The sequence below is a fragment of the Nuphar pumila genome, chromosome 10, assembly GCF_984573655.1.
Source record: "Nuphar pumila chromosome 10, dmNupPumi1.hap1.1, whole genome shotgun sequence".
Lineage (NCBI taxonomy): Eukaryota > Viridiplantae > Streptophyta > Magnoliopsida > Nymphaeales > Nymphaeaceae > Nuphar > Nuphar pumila.
In genome coordinates, this window is record NC_143258.1 from 16,863,006 (window position 1) to 16,882,887 (window position 19,882).

At 35.9% G+C, this 19,882-nt stretch overlaps 1 long non-coding RNA gene across 1 annotated transcript in view; it reads right to left on the bottom strand.

Moving 5' to 3' along the window:
• The window catches only part of LOC149823515 (uncharacterized), a 77,983-nt gene that overhangs the window by 22,045 nt on the left and 36,056 nt on the right, over window positions 1-19,882 (bottom strand). The gene's annotated exons all lie outside the window — the stretch shown is intronic.

Below are 19,882 nucleotides of genomic sequence, written 5' to 3' on the forward strand. Positions count from 1 at the left end.
AGGGATCTCTCAATTGTCGTCAAGTTGAAGGTGAATTAAGCGAGTAGACCCCCGGGGCCAAAGAAGATTTGAAACATCTCCAAGATGACGGAGTTTGTGACGGATCCTTCCAGAGAAAGTTCGGATCACTGTCGAGATGAAGGCGGATGTGATGGACCTACCGACAAACCCTAAATTATATTTGATTTCTGCTATCATCTAAAGACTTTTGAGCCAATACCCTCATATATAATCCCTGAGAAAATGAAGGATCGAAGCATCTCCGAGATGAAGGAGTTTATGACGTACCCTTCTCTGAAAAAAGAGAGAAAAGTCAGGACATCTCCAAAATAAAGGATGATGTAAAAAGCCCTAAAAAGCCCAATAACTCAAAAAGAGTGCAAGAAGATCATCATGAGAAAACACTCAGATATCAAACTGCCTAAATTGTCAGAAGTCATCTTTTCTCATGCAAAATTCTTTTATCAATGTCTTTTCACTACTTGCTTTTATGAAATTAAGAATATTTCTTCTCTTCTCATATCTAGGAAATAGATAGCTTCCTTGAAGAAACTCATCAGTGCTAAAATTTTGAATTTGACTCTTAAAGACCGAGAGGTTAACCTCGTTGGAGGAAATACTCTGGGTAAAAGAGGGAATATCTTTGCACACATGTGCACATTTTCAAGTGTTGAAGTCAACTATAAATTTATCTTATTGGCAAAATTTTCTAGATATTCTGAAGAATGAAATAAATATTCAATATCCATTTTGGTGCAACCTAACGTTGTTTTCCAGAAGAGTTACCTCATCCAGTTGAAGTAGCTCTCCAGTCCCATCACGGTTTCAAGAAATCCGTATGGTTGTTCCCACTCAGGTTAAGGGTCAAAACCTGTACTCCCTGCGAGAGGTCATTAAATTCAAAAGCAGATTTAGTCTCAACAATGAGACGTCCAAGTTCATCCCTTTTTCAAAGCTTTAGGGAACCCCATTTCCTTTCTCCTTTCGCAAACCCCTTTCGGATTTGTTCGTCCAAACTCCGAAGGTCCCATCATGGTCTCTTCACTCGAGGAGTCCGTATGGTCGTCCCCTTCAGGTTAAGGGTTAAGCCTGAACCTCGTGCATCGAGGTACCTTCCTTTTTCAGGTTTGGGTTAAACCTGAGTCTCGTTTCGACGAGGTATTTTCCTCCAATCCCATCATGATTCTTCCCATCAAGGAATTCATGTTTTGTATATCCATCCAGGACAGGATCCTATTTGAACTCCATCTCACAAGGCCTTCTCTCATAAATGTCCCATCAAAGTCCTCATATATTCCTTTCCCCATTCAGGTTATTTTGATATATCTTCGTCCCATCCAGGTTAAGGGCCAAACCTGAGTCATTTCAAAAGATTGATCTTGTCTCGCCCACGAGACTTGATCTAAATTCTTACCTTTCATCATTTCAGGATCTTCACCCAAAGTCCCATCACGATTTCCTCATCTCTATCATTCAGTCATATCATTGTCGAGGATTTCGTCTCCCCAAGCCATTCAGGACAAAGCTTTAAGCCTGAAAAGCCATAATTCTTCCACACCCAGTTCAGATCTGCTGACTGGGGCATTTTTCAAAATTTGGAGTGTTTTCTTTGCCACTAAGCTCGGCTTTCAACCGGCTTAGTAGCATAGAGGGGCATCTGTGAACACCTTAATTTTTTCAAAATCTTTTAAATATTCTCCTTTTGCCCCTAAATTCATTTTTTGAGTAAATAAGTCATTTTTAATCTAAATTCTGGTTTATTTCTCAAGTTTTATTGAAATTAAATTCATTTTATATGTTTAAATTGATTTCGGATCTGGATCCATTGTCCAGATCCAAATCTAAATCTCCTTGTTCAAATTTTAAATTTTAAAAAAAATACCAAAAATAGTCTTTAAATAGCTCGGACAGTCCATTCGACATCCGTTTGGATCCATCACATGTATTTCTCAATTCGAGCTTCAAAAACTCAAACATTTTTCTCAAAATTCGGATCAAAACCCATTTCTGAAGAAATTTTCTCAAAATAGCTCTTAAATTCTCAGAAAAATTCCCTTTTGTAAATATTTTTGCAAAAACACCAAAAAAATTAGTTTTAACCTTTGTTTTCTCACAAACTTTAGGATTTTATTATAAAAATACAAAAAAAAATTGAAAAATAAACTAAAAACCAAAAATTGGGAAAATTTCGAGAAAAACGAATGAGTTTAAGACTTTTAAAAATCGATATTTTGCTAAAAGCCTCAGGAGCCCCCTCTTTGTAAATTTTCGAAATAACAAGGGGCCCCTTCTGCAAAACAGGTTTTTTTAGGGTTTTCTTTTTACCCTTCGTAAGGAAGGAGATGGGAGATGAGCGCAGCCGCCTCTCCCGAAACCCTCTCCGTCGCCCAAGCCCTTCATCGCCAGCCTCCACGAGCTCCTTCCATCCTCTCCTCCATCGCCCACCGATGGATTTCCTTCCGTCGATCCCCAATGGCATGGCCCCTTCCCGAATCGTCCTCCCCCTCTTTAAGAGGGGCACGATGGGGAAGCATTCGTTCATCGCTTTTCACCACCGCACCACTCCCCTCTTCTTCTTCCCTCTGATTTATTTGTTTTTTTTCTCCTTTGGCTTAAGAAAGCCGATCATTCCGGCAGTAGAGTTACAGATAAGTGAACACCTTCCTTTACCCTTTTTTTAGCCTTCCTTTTTCGTTGGTTTTTAGCATTTCTTTGTTCTGATTTTTATTCATCTTCATATATTTGCTGTTATTACAAAGCAAAATGATGAAATCGACCGCCAATATATGCCGGATCGATCCATCCATTGCGACATCAACGGAATCCATAGATTCCAACACCTAATTTCTTCTTTCCTTTTTTTTTCTCCTTTTGTTTTCCTGTTTATCGACTTTTAAAGCATCCCCTGTGGCGTTGAATCGCTTATTGCAATATCAACCCACGGATGTGTGATATCCTTAGGAACAACGACACTCCAACGTTGATTTTCCCTTGCCAAACTCCCTGTAAGTTTTACATAATTCACGATTCACCTACACATAGTAAAGTAGATCCTTTTCTTTGGTTTTCGTTTCAGTAGTTTAATGTTCAAATATAATGCTACAGATGTTCTCCATGTCAGATTTTAATTTGTATCTGGGTCTTATTTTCATCGATTTTTCATTTTATTTCAGCTGTCCCGATCTCTCCTTTACTAGGTATTGCATTTTCTTTGAATCTATATACCTCATGCGAATTTGATGTTTCCCCCAAGATGCGGGTCTTTCTTTTTCAGTGTCATCTGCATCAGGCCGACGCCCAAAAGCACATCCACCTGGATATGTGTATTTGCCTCCTCATTCATCGTGGATTGACACACCAATTCCCCAAAAAGACCGATCGTCAGTTTGCTGATAAGATCATTCATACACCCCAGGTGGATATAAAAGGGGCGACAAGTATAGAGAAGAAACGATTCCACTATCAGAGCAGTTTGTGAATAGAATCTCTCTTCCAGAGTGCCAGCACCAAGAATGTTTCGTGAATGACATGGTTACAGGTTTGATTTCTTTTTTTTTTTTTCTTTTCTTTCTTTTAGAATAAGGGATGGTTAACGATTATTTGTTCTCCTGTTACAACAATATGTCGGCCCTGGGTGTTATCAAAATAATGGCTACCTATGCTCTCACATGGAATCTCATGAATAGATCATGCATTGTTGGAGGAACAACTCACGTTCCATGGATTTTACTAAGTTTTCATGTGGAAGATCCCGCCAAGGTTTGTCTGCAAAGTTCTATGCCAATTAGCCATGACATTGTAATTTGGTGTTACATATGATTGGATGTGGTCTATACACAGTGGCTCACGAAGGAGCCATCCATACACAACAAAGAAAAATTCATCTAGTGACTGTGTTAGGTTTATCTGCAAAAGATAGCTCTATAAATAAATAAAAAAACAAAGAAAATGGCCACTGTCTTTGGCTACATTTGTTCGCAACTAGAACAAAGCGTTGTCTAAAGCAATCAATGTTAAAAAGTGATTTCAATAAGAAATTTCAAAGTATCGAGGAATGCTTAATCTGTGGCAGTGTTGTGCACATATCAAAGTATAATTTCCTAGGTCTTGCCAACAAGATATGAAGACGCCAGCTCCATTCATTTTTCCTCTGCAGGTGATCCTTTACACCCCGCCAATCCACACTCGTTGTGGATTCCTGAATTTTCTTTTCTCTGCATTATGAAATTCAGACCTCATTTATCTGCTAATAATTTCTCCTTTTTTTTATTTTTTTATGTTCTGTTGCAGAAAAGTCATCTGTACTGAGATCCAATTCTGATTTATAGCAATTTCGATTAGCATTATTAATTATCTTTTGAATTTATTAATTACCATCTTGTTTGGGTTTTGCATTTGGCACCTAAGTCATTTCTGTTTTGGCATATTTACAGGATTAGCATGCAGTCAATGGATATATCGCAGGGTTTGTGAGGTCCTGTCTTAACCAGAGGGGTTCCGGAATTTACAGGAGGACATCCGTTAAGGGAAATCAGGATTCATCTTAGTATACATGACAGATATATATGCTGGTGGTATGGACAGGCTATTATCTGATAGCTAATTAGTTTCATTAAGAATCATTTGATAATATGCTTGATTCAATAGATATAATTATGCAGCAACATGTTTCCTGTAATTACCTCCCCTCACACCATTTGTTTTTTTACTCCCCGCTGCCCTATCCACCTCTTTACAATTGTTGCAACAACAATTTCCTACATACCATCACCCAGCACAACATATCCCCTTCACCATCTGTTATAACACTCACTCACTTTTCACTAATACTTGCCTTCTCATTTCCAGCGTCACTTTTATCACCTTCCCTGCAGCAAGGCTCCCCACAAAATTATTTGCAATAATCCCCTGTTTGTCCCTGCGGTTATCCTTGTCTTATTGAAAAGGATTTGTCTTCATAATTATGTTGATCACCTTTACTGTGCATACAATAATTTTTACCTTGTGCTGTTCACATTAATACATATAGGATAAGGTTTTAGGATGGGAATTGGAAAATCAAGTACATTATAAAATACTTAATTTGTACCATTAAGAAACAAGAGTTGGCTATTGGCGACCGACCAATTTTGCTCCATCTTTGGGGCGTGTTTATTAGCACATCATTGAGAGTGGTGATAGATATTGGCATGTGCAGAACTTCTAACTGATTCCTCATTCTTCTGTTGAGAGCCCAACAGGTGGGAGATTCAAAGTTATATAATTGAAAAGTCATTCATAACTTGCAGTTGTTTCCTCTCTTTTCTGTTGAGAGCCCAGCAGAGCCCGGCAGCCATCTCTCGAAAGGACCAATCATCCTTTTGCTTAATAAGGGACAGTAGATTCAGAGGTTTCGTCAGATAGTGCATCCTGACATGGCAGCAATCAAAGGGGCAGGTGAGTTTTTCTTTTTTATAAAACCAGCAGGTAAACAAAGGCAGTTGCAGTTCGTGGAGTGCCCGAATGACATTAATGGCATGCTTGATGCTGTAAAGTTTGTCGATATTGCATTGCTTCTGACTGATGGAAGTTATGGATTTGAAATGGCATCCACTCAGCAAACAGGAGAGTTGTTTGACAAACTCAGTTTTTTTTTTGACATGTACCATTATTAATTCATTAGCCGTTTTTAGCAGAAATTGCAAAATTAACTATGCCCGAAGTGGAAACTGATGAGTCTGAAAATTTGACTGATTGAAAGTCATCTGCAGACTTAAGGAAATCATGGGATGCTCCATCTAGGCAATACACTGAGGAGTACGAATAATGTCTGCGAGACACTATTCATGCTGAAAAAGTTCTCTTGTACCTATGATATGAGACCAATTGGCTGGAACCCATTCATAAATTCATTTATCAAACAGCGCCAGGGGTCTGTCATTATACTAGTCCATCGAGAACCACATATTGGCTGAAGGTAAGTCATGGTTATCCGGTTTGACTGTCAAAGGTAAGCTGGGATATTTTAGCCATTGAATTTTCTGATCATATAGCCACCTACAGCCTAGCCCTTCCAACTTATAGCAGCAACACCACTGCAGTCTCTTTGAACCTACAGCAGTGATGCACCAATGTGCTTCTTCTTGCACCTGCAGCCATGTAAAACACTCCAACCTATCCCTTAGACACCAACATCATACATATCATATATATATATATTTAGAGCTTATGTAGATTTTTTTTTTTTTAGTCATAGGAATGTACACATATGTCTCCATATATTCTTATATATATTTAGATAGGCCCACCCTCATGTATATACATTTATCTCTAGGCCTCTCATATGTATTTTCTTTAGACATGTAAATATTTCATTACATTGTAGATAGAATGTTATTTCTTTTCTAGATACATTTCTCTACTTTATGTCAGAATTTACTTTTGCAGGAGATATGTAAAGAGTGTTATTAAGGTAACTCCAATCCCATTAAAAGAAGTGATAGTTAGATCAATGAGAAATTTTCATTTCTAGCTTAGATTAGAATGTGTGGGCATGTACATATCTTCTAAAAATTACTTGATTCATGACATGTTCCTCTTTTATTTTCCAAAATCTCACAATGGAAAAACACGAATGGTACGTGCACCATTTCGTAAGAGGTAATTAATCCTAAGTTGATGATTTACATCAATGGCCATAGTCAGTATGTAAACGAGACTTAGGATTTTTATCTTTTACGAAATAACACTGGATCCGTTTTCAAAATTCATCATATTTTCCTTAAATATTTTCTTCTTTTATCAGAATTTAACTTAAAATTAACTCAAAATATATACCAATGCCATACTCAGGGTATATTGAGAGTTAATTTCACTTTAAATTCTATAAAAGCACCAAATGTGTTTCATTCTTCACCTGAATTTAAATATAGATTATTATATAATACATTCAATGACCATAGTCAAGGATGTATTATATCTTCGATCTTGTTTTAATTCATTTAAAGAATGGAATGGCTTTTCAAAATCCAATTTCAAATTCTTTAAATTCATTCATCATTTTAGGATAGAATTACGTCACATTTTCAAAATTCTTTTTCATAAATCCAAGTAATTCTTTCCTTCATTTCTTAGATCAAATCCTATTCATAAATTCAAATTCAATTCTATTTCTCAAAAGGATTCAAGAATTCAATTTCAAAGTCCCATTTGACTTTGAAACTTCAGAATCATCTTGTATTTCAAATTCCTAATTCTATCTTAAATTTAAAATCCAAGTTAACTTAGAAATTCATTTGTACATTCAAGATTCAATTTCTAAAATTCATTTTCTAAGTTCAAATTAAACTTGGAAGTTCTTGATTCATCTTCTGAATTTAATTCCAAATCCATTTTAAGACCCAAGATTCAACATTCATATTGGATCTCAGACTTCAGCTCCCATTCCTCTTTAGGATCCAGAGTCCAATTCCACTTTTGGATCTCAGACTTCAGATCCAATTCCCCTTTAGGTTCCAGACTCCAATTTTACTTTGGATCTTAGACTTCAGATCCAATTTCCTTATAGGATCCAGAATCCAATTTCACCTTGGATCTCAGTCTTTAGATCTGAATCCATCTTAGGATCCAGAGTCCAACTCTATTGGATCTCAGACTTCAAGATCAAAATCCATCTTAGGATCCAAAGTTCAACTCTACATTGGATCTAAAACTTCAGATCCAAATCCATCTTAGGATCCAAAACCCAAATTTACATCGGATCTCAGATTTCAAATTTTAAATCCATTTTAAGATCCAATTCCATTCCTAAATTCTAGATTTCAAATCCAATTCCATTTTCAGATCTCGTCTGAATCCATTTCTACTTTTTATATCATTTGGATCTCTCAAGCTTGTCCTGACTTCAAATCTTAAGATTACACTTTCAAATTTCATCTTCTTCTCTTAAATCCATGATTAAATTCAAAGTCCATTTCTGACTTTGAAATTCTATTTTCTTTCATTTCAAAGCTTCAAATCTTTCTCTTCAAAATCAATATTTATTTCCCAACTCTGAAAACTTAGAACTTCTCTGATCTATCTCAAGTTCTAAGTTAAATTCAAATATTTCTTCATTCCCTTACCAAGTTCATCTCAGAATACTTGGAAATTTCCAAAACATCTTTGAAAAATAGCATACATTCTCGCATTGCACAAGCATGATTCTTTGTGCATTTAGAGTTAGAATAAATTCTTAGATTATATTTAGGCAAAGCAAAAGGCATAGATTCGATCCTTGGTTCGATTACCCCTGGTAAAGGCGCCAGGAACGGTCGAACCTCGTACCGACGAGCGAATCCCGTCTCTCCATTTTCCCGCAATATTTTCAAAAACAGAGGCGAGTAATTTTTTTAAATATTTTTCAAATCAAGGTCAAGTGAAAACATGCAAAAGAGTTCCTCTTCTCTCTCTCTTTCTTTTCCCTTCTCTTCTCTTTCTTTTTTCTTCCTTTTATTCTTCTCCCTTCAAAAAGGAGGAAAATAGGGGTTAGAAAAGGAAGAGAGAGAAACAACGAAAGAGGAAAAATTTTGCGATGATCACAGGCGCCGGAGAGGGTGAGAGCCCCGTTGTGTCCGGACCCTGTCGCACCACGAGGCGCTGTCAACGAGTCGGGTTGTTTGGGAATGAAGCCCTAATTGGGCGGTAAATTCCGTCCAAGGCTAAATATGGGCGGGAGACCGATAGCGAACAAGTACCGCGAGGGAAAGATGAAAAGGACTTTGAAAAGAGAGTCAAAGAGTGCTTGAAATTGTCGAGAGGGAAGCAGATGGGGGCCGGCGATGCACCTCAGTCGTATGCGGAACGGCTCTCAGCCGGTCCACCGATCGACTCGAGGTGTGGATCGGTGCGGGTTGTGGCGGTGGCCGAAGACCGGGCGGTTGTTACGCTCGTGGACCGTCATCATCGCGACTGAGGATGCACGGCACGCGCCTTTGTGGCGGGCTGTTCGCAGCACCGCGTGTTGTGGCACCGGCCTACGGGCTCCCCATCCGGCCCGTCTTGAAACATGGACCAAAAAATCTGACATGTGTGTGAGTCAACGGGTGTGGAAACCCGGAAGGCGAAAGGAAGCTGAGTGGCAAGATCCCCTTCGGGGGTGCACTGCCGACCGACCTTGATCTTCTGAGAAGGGTTCGAGTGGGAGCATGCCTGTCGAGACCCGAAAGATGGTGAACTATGCCTGAGCGAGGTGAAGCCAGAGGAAACTCTGGTGGAGGCCCGCAGCGATACTGACGTGCAAATCGTTCGTCTGACTTGGGTATAGGGGAGAAAGACTAATTGAACCATCTAGTAGTTGGTTCCCTCCGAAGTTTCCCTCAGGATAGCTGGAGCTCGCGAGAGTTCTATCAGGTAAAGCCAATGATTAGAGGCATCGGGGGCGCCTCATCCTCGACCTATTCTCAAACTTTAAATAGGTAGGACGGCACGGCTGCTTTGTTGAGCCGCGTCGCAGAATCAAGAGCTCCAAGTGGGCCATTTTGAAATTCCACTAGAGAAGGGGTGAATAGTGAAATATGATTAAGATCGATAAAATAAAATAATCAGGCAATAAAGCACAACACATAAAACACAGAATTTATACTGGTTCGGTCAATACCCAGACCTACATCCAGTCCCCAAGCAAACCACTTGAGCTTTTCACTATAACATCCGAGTCACCAGATAAATAGTACAACACCCTCTTCCTCAGAGGTCTTCTTCTCTCAACAGAGAAGGGGCACACCCTCTTCCACAGAGGTCTTCTTCTCTCAACAGAGAAGGACAACACCCTCTTTCTCAGAGGTCTACTTCTTTCAACAAAGAAGGAATACAGTGAATAACACAAAGTTACAATACTTCCTATAGAACCTTCAGAATGATATGAATGCACGAATGAAGGATTCTCAGAATGTTCTGTTTTTCACTCAGAAGATACTCTTTGTCAAAGAGCTATACTTGACTTTTTCTCTTTTCTTTCTTTTCTTTTTCAAGGCTCTCTTTTCAAATAATGAATAGAATTTTTCTCGTTGTAAGCTCACACATCTATTTCATTCCTCTTGTTTGAATAGTTTATTTGAGTGTGTTTATATAGCTTTAAAAAAGTAGTCGTTACATTTTGAAATCGTAGCCTTTTTGAAATGTGAAATGTTATGTCATTTCAAAAACATCTTTTAGAGAAATTCGAGAATGCCTTTTTCCATAAAAGTAAAATATAGGGTACACTTAGTCGTTGTAATATTTTAGGTAATACATATTTTATGTAAAAAGTCTATTTCTTACAATAGTACATTGAACGTTGGATTTGTAGTTTTGTCTTTATTCTAATTAATGATTTGAGGTACATAAGTACTTCTTTACCTTAAATGAGTGTAAGTACAATGAGTGCTTTGAGATATTTATTTGTACATAGTCATATCAAGTGTTTTCTTTATGTTGTGTTTTTCAAAGTCTTCAGAGAGAATGAGGACTACAAGAAAGTCGACATTCTTGAGAAGGATATTAACAAGGATTTCTTACAGGAAGTATTTAATGCTTGTACAAAGAGAATGATGACTTCAAGTAAGTCGACATTCTATGGGTTTGTAAAAAGGTAACTAGAGTCTTTATCAAAATAATTTATATTTGTTTTCTTTGTGTAGCCGATTTTCATGTTTTGTCTTTTACCCATATTTTAAAATTATTTCTTTAAAGAAGGTAACTAGAGTCTTTTCAAAACATATTATATTTGTTTTCTTTATGTAGCCGATTTCATGTTTTTGTCTTTTTCCCATATTTAAAAACATTTCTTTAAAGAAGGTAACTAGAGTCTTTTCAAAACATATTATATTTGTTTTCTTTATGTAGCCGATTTTATGTTTTGTCTTTTTCCTACATTTCTTTTCATGTTGTCTTGTATATGATGTAAGGTACAATTATTACATTTTGAAATCATGTCAAAAATACCTTTTTCATAAATGGTTGTAAGGAGGTACAATTATTAGTTTTCAAAAAGGAGCTTTTTGAAACTATCGTATACTTTTATGATATAATTTTTATGAATGAGTATGTAATATGCAATATGCATGTTCCTGAAGGTTCTGTTATATATGACTCTAAAGAAGAAAACAATCTTCATCTTGAGGTAGCCGATCTCTTCAGTTGAACTTTAGGAATGCATGGCTCATCAAGCTTTTTCTTCAAGGAGTATGATTGCACTAGTTGTACTTGAACAGGAAGTCTTCATCCTTTTTGGGTGAGATATCCTTGCATCAAATACTCGTTAGATTTATGGCAAAACATATTCAGTCATAATATAACATTTTTCAAGAGGACATATTATCATATCATATAAAATCAAATACGACAGTGTATCATATTATGTGACATCAAAACAGAGTTTCTCAACATTCTCCCCCTTTTTGATGATGACAAAATATGCTCCCCCTGTCAAAAAGACATTATGCATAGAAATAATAATATGATAAAATATTGAAAAATGTTTAAAGAGAGTATTTCTCCAATAATGGAGACAGGTTTTCTCCCCCTTTGTCATAGACAAAAAGGAAGGGATCAGAGTAAGAGAGTTATTACAGACCAATAATAAATATTACAATCCAAAAGTAAGTTTATCCCGAAGGTGGAGTATGTTGATGTGTTCGGTTGACTTGATCCGACTGGAGGGTCCGTAGAGTTTGCTGCAACGAAGCTTGACGGCGAAGAATACGATCCTGAGAGCGCTGGACATCCATCAGAGCAGGGAAGTAATTAAAGGTGGATGTTGGATCTTCTTCATCAGAGTCGGGCATGTGCAGGGACCTTAGATTGAAGGTGGTAGCATCGAGGACCTGAGAGGGATGGAGGATGACTTCGTTGTGAAGGAGTACTTTGAAATATTTGAGAATGGGAGTTATGAAACACCCGAAAAGAAGAGGCTTGAATTTCTGATAATGAATAAAAAGGTTGAAAAGAATGGAGGACCAGTTTATCGGAGTAGAGGAGAAAATGGCGTAGATAAGGAGAGAGATTTTTCGTGGAACTAATCCCTTGCGGGGAAGCTTGGGATAGATGTTGTGGAGAAGAATCTGGGCAAGTAATTGAGCATGAGGTTGGAGATTCCTCATATGCCAGGGAAGTGGGTAGCAGTTGGTGCAGAGAAGAATTTTTCGAAGTACCGATCGTTCGATTGGTACTATGGTGTTGAGGTCTGTGCCGGTGGAAGGTAGGTTTAGAATTCTACCTAGTGAGGAAGCATGAAAGATTATCAGTTGTCCGCGAACTTTGGTGGTGATAGTAGTTTGTTCATGATCTATAGAAAAGTTTGTATAAAATAGTCGAACTAGTTCAGGATAATAGGCAGCTTGGGATGAAGATCCTAGTAGGTGTTTGAGTTCGGGGAGAGAGCTGTCTAGGTTAAATAACATGAAATCTTCATAGTGAACTAATTTTTCTTCATGAATGGGTCGAGAACAAAGTAAGTTGTAGTCATGAAACAGATCTGGATACCTTAGATCTGCGGTAGTGATTGCAGAGTTTGAAGAGGAAGCCATTTCAAAAGGAAGTTGAGAGCGGAGGAACGAGTGTGAAAGTATGTATGCTATGAGTGGTAGTGGTGAGGAATGAACCAAACGTTTAAATAGAAGAGAGAAATAATTGTGACAATAATTGAATGATATTGGAAGTGAATGATTTTTGGTTTGTAGTTTGAATAAGGAAATTCGTGAGTTGTAAGTTAAGGGGCTTGTGAATGATAAATCAAATCAATGGTGGAAGATAGTGTATTATATTGGTGTGTATTTTAAGAAGGACATAAATTTGAACAAATTTGTATATATATATGAATTTTATTATGGGTGAGTTTATCGACTAGTGAGACAAGTCATTAATAGAGTATGGGGTGTCATGTTTTGAACTTGAGAGAGTGAATAATTCAAAAAAGTTTAAAAGAATAGTTATAGAGTGAAGAAAATAATGGCCTAATAAAACAAGCAACTTTTTCTACATGATTTTACTTTATGTGGAAGTATTCCTAATTCGTGAAAGGAGAGTTTGGAATAGGACAACCCATGGGGTATGAGTGAGAGGCAATAATAATTTTTATTTAAGAAGTATATATATTGATAAGCGTGAAAGGAGAGTGAATAGACATAAAAAGATGATATGGATATGTAGAAAAATGAGAAAGGTTATAAAGGACAACAATCACTTGATTTAGATATGACATAAAGTAGAGTTAGATTAGCCAATAGATAAAGTTTTGCTTGAAGACAAGACTTTTATGAATATCGATTTAAGAGAGATATAAAATATATGAGAGAGTCATGGTCACGGATGGAAAGTCACTTCATATGAGATAAAGAGAGAAAGAGGAAATAAAAGAAAGAGGAAATAAAAGGGTGGTACTAGTAGTACTAAAAACAATAGAGGACAAGTTGTCGAAAAAGGAGAGTTTAAAATTTCATAAAGGATGTGTCAGGATGATAATAGATTATACTTAAGCTATGAAATAACCGATGATATAGTAAAAGTTTACGTGAAATATAACCACTTAAAAGGTGATACAAAAATAATAATCACTTTGAATTTTTATAAGAGGTTTTAAGATTTTTAGAGAAGTATATTGATACAAGGTCATGAAAGAAAATATATCACATGAATATAATTAATTAAGAATAATAATCAAAATTATGAGGAATCATGTTTGGAGGTCGGCTAGCTTATCGTATGAGAGGTTGTCACAAAAAGACAAAAGATATAAAAGGTGTAATGAAATGAGTGATGTGATCCAAGTCATGATAGCTTTTTTACTTAAAGTAAATGGTTCTTATGGATATACGTAAAAGGAGATAGGACAAGAAGTCATTATGAGAGTGTACTTGAAAGATGACAAGTTGAAAGACATAAAGAATGTGTCATGATGAATGTGTTTCTATGAGTATTGAGAGTATACGAAAATATGAAAACATAGTTTGACTTTGAATAGTAAAACAGACACAAAAAATCGATAAGAAAAAGCCTTTTAAAATAAGATTTTATCAAAAGCAATAATCTTAATAAGTGTGATTAATTTATAAGTCACTTAGTTTGCATATTCCTAGTTCTCTTCTAATACGTGTGAAGTCTTCATGTTTTAATGGTTTAGTGAATATGTCTGCTAACTGTTGATTAGTGGGTATAAATTCGAGTTTAATAATGTTGTTTAAGACTTGTTCTCTTAAGAAGTGATGTCTTATTTGAATGTGCTTAGTTCGTGAGTGTAAAATGGGATTCTTAGATAAGTTTATAGCACTAGTATTGTCACAGAAAATAGTTGTATTTTCAAAATTTAAACCAAAATCTTTTAAGGTTTGTTTCATCCAGATAACTTGGGTACAGGCTAGGCTAGCAGCAATGTATTCAGCTTCAGTAGTTGATAAAGATACACAGTTTTGTTTCTTACTGAACCATGATACTAGAGAGTGCCCTAGCATATGACATGTTCCACTTGTGCTTTTTCTATCAGATTTACTTTCAGCAAAGTCAGCATCGCTGTATGAGATTAGATCAAATGTAGAGGATTTTGAATAGAATAATCCAAAATCAACTGTGTCTTTTAAATATCTCATTATTCTTTTTACAGCTTTAAGATGTGATTCTTTTGGATTTGACTGAAATCTAGCACACAAGCAAACACTGAACATAATATCTGGACGGCTAGCAGTTAAATATAGAAGTGATCCTATCATACCTCGGTATACCTTTGTATCAACAGACTTACCATCTTCATCTTTGTCCAAAACAATAGTAGTGCTCATAGGAGTAGATTTTGAAGCAGTTGAATTCATGTTGAACCTCTTCAGAAGTTCACGAGCATACTTAGATTGATTGATGAAAACTCCATCCTTGGTTTGCTTAATATGTAGCCCAAGAAAGTAGGTGAGTTCTCCCATCATACTCATTTCAAATTCTTTCTGCATGGACTTAGAAAATTCTTCACAAAGAGTGCTGTTAGAAGATCCAAAGATGATATCGTCTACATATATTTGAACAATTAGGGTATGATTATTCACTATTTTAACGAATAATGTAGAGTCTGCTTTGCCTACAGAAAAACCAGTTTTTAACAAAAAGGTTTTAAGTCTATCATACCAAGCACGAGGTGCGTGTTTTAAACCATACAAAGCACGTTTGAGTTTAAAAACATGATCTGGATATTGTTCATTTTCAAATCCTGGAGGTTGTTTTACATAAACTTCTTCATTTATAAATCCATTCAGAAATGCACTTTTAATATCCATTTGATATAATTTGAAATCCATATAGCTTGCATATGCTAAAAATATTCTAATAGATTCAAGTCTAGCAACAGGAGCAAATGTTTCATCAAAGTCAATACCTTCCTCCTAGTTGTATCCTTGAGCTACTAGTCTGGCCTTGTTTCTTATAACATTACCTGTTTCATCTAGCTTGTTTCTGAAGATCCATCTTGTCCCAATGATCGGATGATTCTTTGGTCGAGGTACAAGATCCCAAACTTCATTCCTTTGGAATTGATTCAGTTCTTCAGTCATGGCTAGCATCCAGAACTCATCGATGATAGCTTCATCAATCTTCTTTGGTTCAAGTTGAGAAATGAATGCCATATTTGCAATTTATTCTAACTAAGCTCTAGTCTGAACCCCCTTTGTCAGTTCTCCCAAAATCTGCTTTTGAGGATGATCTTTGATATCAACAAATGTTCTTTGATGATCATCTTCATTAGACTTAGCTGTGTTATCTAAAAATAAATCTGTACTTTCAACATCATCATCGTTAGTTTGCTTATGAACAGATTGATCAATAGATTCACAGAAACTAATATGCATAGATTCTTCAATAGACTTAGAATGCTTATTGAAAACCCTGTATGCTTTACTATGACTTGAATATCCTAAAAATATGCCTTCAATAGATTTAGCATCAAATTTATCTAGGCTATCTTTTGTGTTTAGGATAAAGCATTTACAACCAAAGACTTTGAAATAGTCTATTCTTGGAGTTCTGTCATAGAATAGTTCATATGGAGTTTTATTTAATAAGGGTCTAATGAGAACTCTATTTGTTATGTAGCATGCAGTATTAATAGCTTCTGCCCAAAAAGATTTAGCAAGATTATTGTGTTGGAGCATAGTTCTAGCAGATTCCTGAAGGGTTCTATTCTTTCTTTCTACTACACCATTTTGAGGTGCAGCTCTAGGAAAAGCAAAGTTATGAGAAATACCATGCAAGTTACAAAAATTTTCAAAAAGTTCATTTTCAAATTCTCCTCCATGGTCACTACGGATTTTAACAATAGAACAAGATTTTTCATTTTGTAATTTTTTACATAAAATTTCAAATTGACAAAACGTATCACTTTTGTTTTTCAAAAATATCACCCAAGTAAATCTTGAGTAGTCATCTACAATGACAAAAACGTATTTATTGTGATTATGACTAGCTACCCTAGAAGGACCAAAAAGATCCAGGTGGAGAAGCTCTAGAGGTCTTTTGCTAGAAATGATATTTTTTGATTTAAAAGATGATTTGGACAGTTTTCCTAATTGACATGCATCACAAAAATAATCCTTTTTAAAAGATATTTTGGGTAACCCACGTACTAGCTTATTTTTAGCTAATTTAGACATGTACTTAGAATTTACATGACCCATTCTCATATGCCATAAATGTTGAGAGTCATTATTAGCTATAAGGCAATGTTCTGTGATGTTTTCTAGGTATAGTTCATATATATTATTCTTTCTTATACCTTTTAAGATGATGTTTTCGTTGGTGTCTGCTATGAGGCATGCATCATGATTAAAGCTAACATTATAACCTGTGTCACACATTTGACTGATACTTAGTAGGTTATGTTTTAAGCCTTTAACAAGGAGAACGTCTTTGATAAGAGGTCTATCTATGTTACCAATATTACCAATGCCAATTATCAAACCTTTGTTGTTATCTCCAAAGGTGACGGTTCCTCCTTTTTTATGATGAAGAACAGCAAAAAGGTCTGGATGTCCTGTCATGTGTTTTGAACATCCACTGTCTAGAATCCATTTGTTCTTCTTATTTGGAGCCTGCAAATCATCAAGTAAAATTTCTTTTTGGTACCCAATCGGGTCCCTTTTTGTTAGACCTTGGAACCCATATCCATTTGGATTTGGGTTTGTCTACAACCTTAGAGGAGTTAAAAGAATTATAATACTCCTTATTTGGTTCAGACGAACTTTTCACAAACGTGGTCTTTTGATTCATACAAGAAGGCTTGTTGAAATGAGAGTAGCCAATACCATTCTTGTAGAAAGAGACTTTCTGAGAGGATAAGAGTTTATCCAAGTTCTCTTTACCTTTAGTAAACTTGAAAACCGTTTTCATGAGGTTCTCAGTTTTACTTTTTAGTTCTGAAATTTCTACTTGCAGATTTTTAGTTTTGGAGCTAGTAGAAGAGATTTCAGACATAAGCATTAAGTTTTTCTTTTTCAACTCAGAATTTTCACTGCTGAGTTTTTCATTTTTCTGGGAAAGCTCTAGATTTTCAGATTTTAAAGCTTTATTTTTGAAACTCAATTTTCTAGATTCTTCAAATAGTTCTTGAAAAGCATCTAGAAGTGCTTCAACGAAAAAATCAGAGATTTCACTTACCGAACTTTCGTTTGCCTTGAAGCACATATTTGCAGTTTTGGCTTCATCATCACTTGACTCTTCACTGGTGGATGGTTCTGAATCATCCCATTGAGCATGCAGAGCCTTTTTCTTGAAGAACCTCTTCTTTGGTTCCTCGGTCTTGGATTTTCTTTTGAGAAGGGGACAGTCACGCCTTAAGTGACCTGGTTTATTGCACTGATAGCACATGGGATCTTCCTTAGGATCTTTTCTTTCCTTGTGCCTGTTTGGAAGCCGGTTCCTTCTCATGAAGTGCTGGAATTTTCTGTTAAGTAGCGCAATTTCGGATTCTTTATCTGAGTCTTCATTCTCAGATAGAGCTGGGAAAGCTAGAGTTTTCTTTATTGGTTGCTCTTCTTCCCTTCTTTCTTTCATGTGGACTTCATAGGCCATAAGATTGCCTATTAAGTCGTCCAAAGTAAGCTTAGATAAATCTTGAGCTTCTTCAATAGCTGTAGTCTTCTTCTCCCAATCAGTTGTGAGAGATCTCAAGATTTTCTTCACCTTTTTTGTCTGGGAATATGTTACACCCAGAGATTTCAGATCGTTGGTGATGTTGGTGAATCTGGTAAACATCTCTGTGATGGGTTCATCTTTGTTCATTTTGAACAACTCATATTTTCTAACAAGAGATGAGATTTTGGCTTCTTTTACTTTGTTGGTTCCTTCATGAATAACCTCCAAAGAATGTCAAATGTCATATGCAGATTCACATATAGATATTCTATTGAATTCGTTCTGATCAATGGCACAATATAAGGCATTCATAGCCTTTGCATTTAGGTTTGTCATTTTCTTTTCTTCATCAGACCATAAGTTATAGTCTGCGGATGGAGATGTGTATGGATGCTCAACAATTTTCCATACAGCAAAATCTATGGATTTGAGAAATATAGCCATTCTGCACTTCCAGTATCCATAGTTGGAGCCATTGAAGAAAGGAGGACGAGATGCGTGTTGACCTTCAATATCACAAGCATAAGAGGTAGATGCCATTTATGCTGGAAGACTTGTTATGTCGAAACCAGCAAACCTGCTCTGATACCAAATGAAATTCCACTAGAGGGGGGGTGAATAGTGAAATATGATTAAGATCGATAAAATAAAATAATCAGGCAATAAAGCACAACACATAAAACACAGAATTTATACTGGTTCGGTCAATACCCAGACCTACATCCAGTCCCCAAGCAAACCACTTGAGCTTTCCACTATAACATCCGAGTCACCGGATAAATAGTACAACACCCTCTTCCTCAGAGGTCTTCTTCTCTCAACAGAGAAGGGGCACACCCTCTTCCATAGAGGTCTTCTCTCAACAGAGAAGGACAACACCCTCTTTCTCAGAGGTCTACTTCTTTATACAAAGAAGGAATACAGTGAATAACACAAAGTTACAATACTTACTATAGAACCTTCAGAATGATATGAATGCACGAATGAAGGATTCTCAGAATGTTCTGTTTTTCACTCAAAAGATACTCTTTGTCAAAGAGCTATACTTGACTTTTTCTCTTTTCTTTCTTTTCTTTTTCAAGGCTCTCTTTTCAAATAATGAATAGAATTTTTCTCGTTGTAAGCTCACACATCTATTTCATTCCTCTTGTTTGAATAGTTTATTTGAGTGTGTTTATATAGCTTTAAAAAAGTAGTCGTTACATTTTGAAATCGTAGCCTTTTTGAAATGTGAAATGTTATGTCATTTCAAAAACATCTTTTAGAGAAATTCGAGAATGCCTTTTTCCATAAAAGTAAAATATAGGGTACACTTAGTCATTGTAATATTTTAGGTAATACATATTTTATGTAAAAAGTCGATTTCTTACAATAGTACATTGAACGTTGGATTTGTAGTTTTGTCTTTATTCTAATTAATGATTTGAGGTACATAAGTACTTCTTTACCTTAAATGAGTGTAAGTACAATGAGTGCTTTGAGATATTTATTTGTACATAGTCATGTCAAGTGTTTTCTTTATGTTGTATTTTTCAAAGTCTTTAGAGAGAATGAGGACTACAAGAAAGTCGACATTCTTGAGAAGGATATTAACAAGGATTTCTTACAGGAGGTATTTAATGCTTGTACAAAGAGAATGATGACTTCAAGTAAGTCGACATTCTATGGGTTTGTAAAAAGGTAACTAGAGTCTTTAACAAAATAATTTATATTTGTTTTCTTTGTGTAGCCGATTTTCATGTTTTGTCTTTTACCCATATTTTAAAATTATTTATTTAAAAAA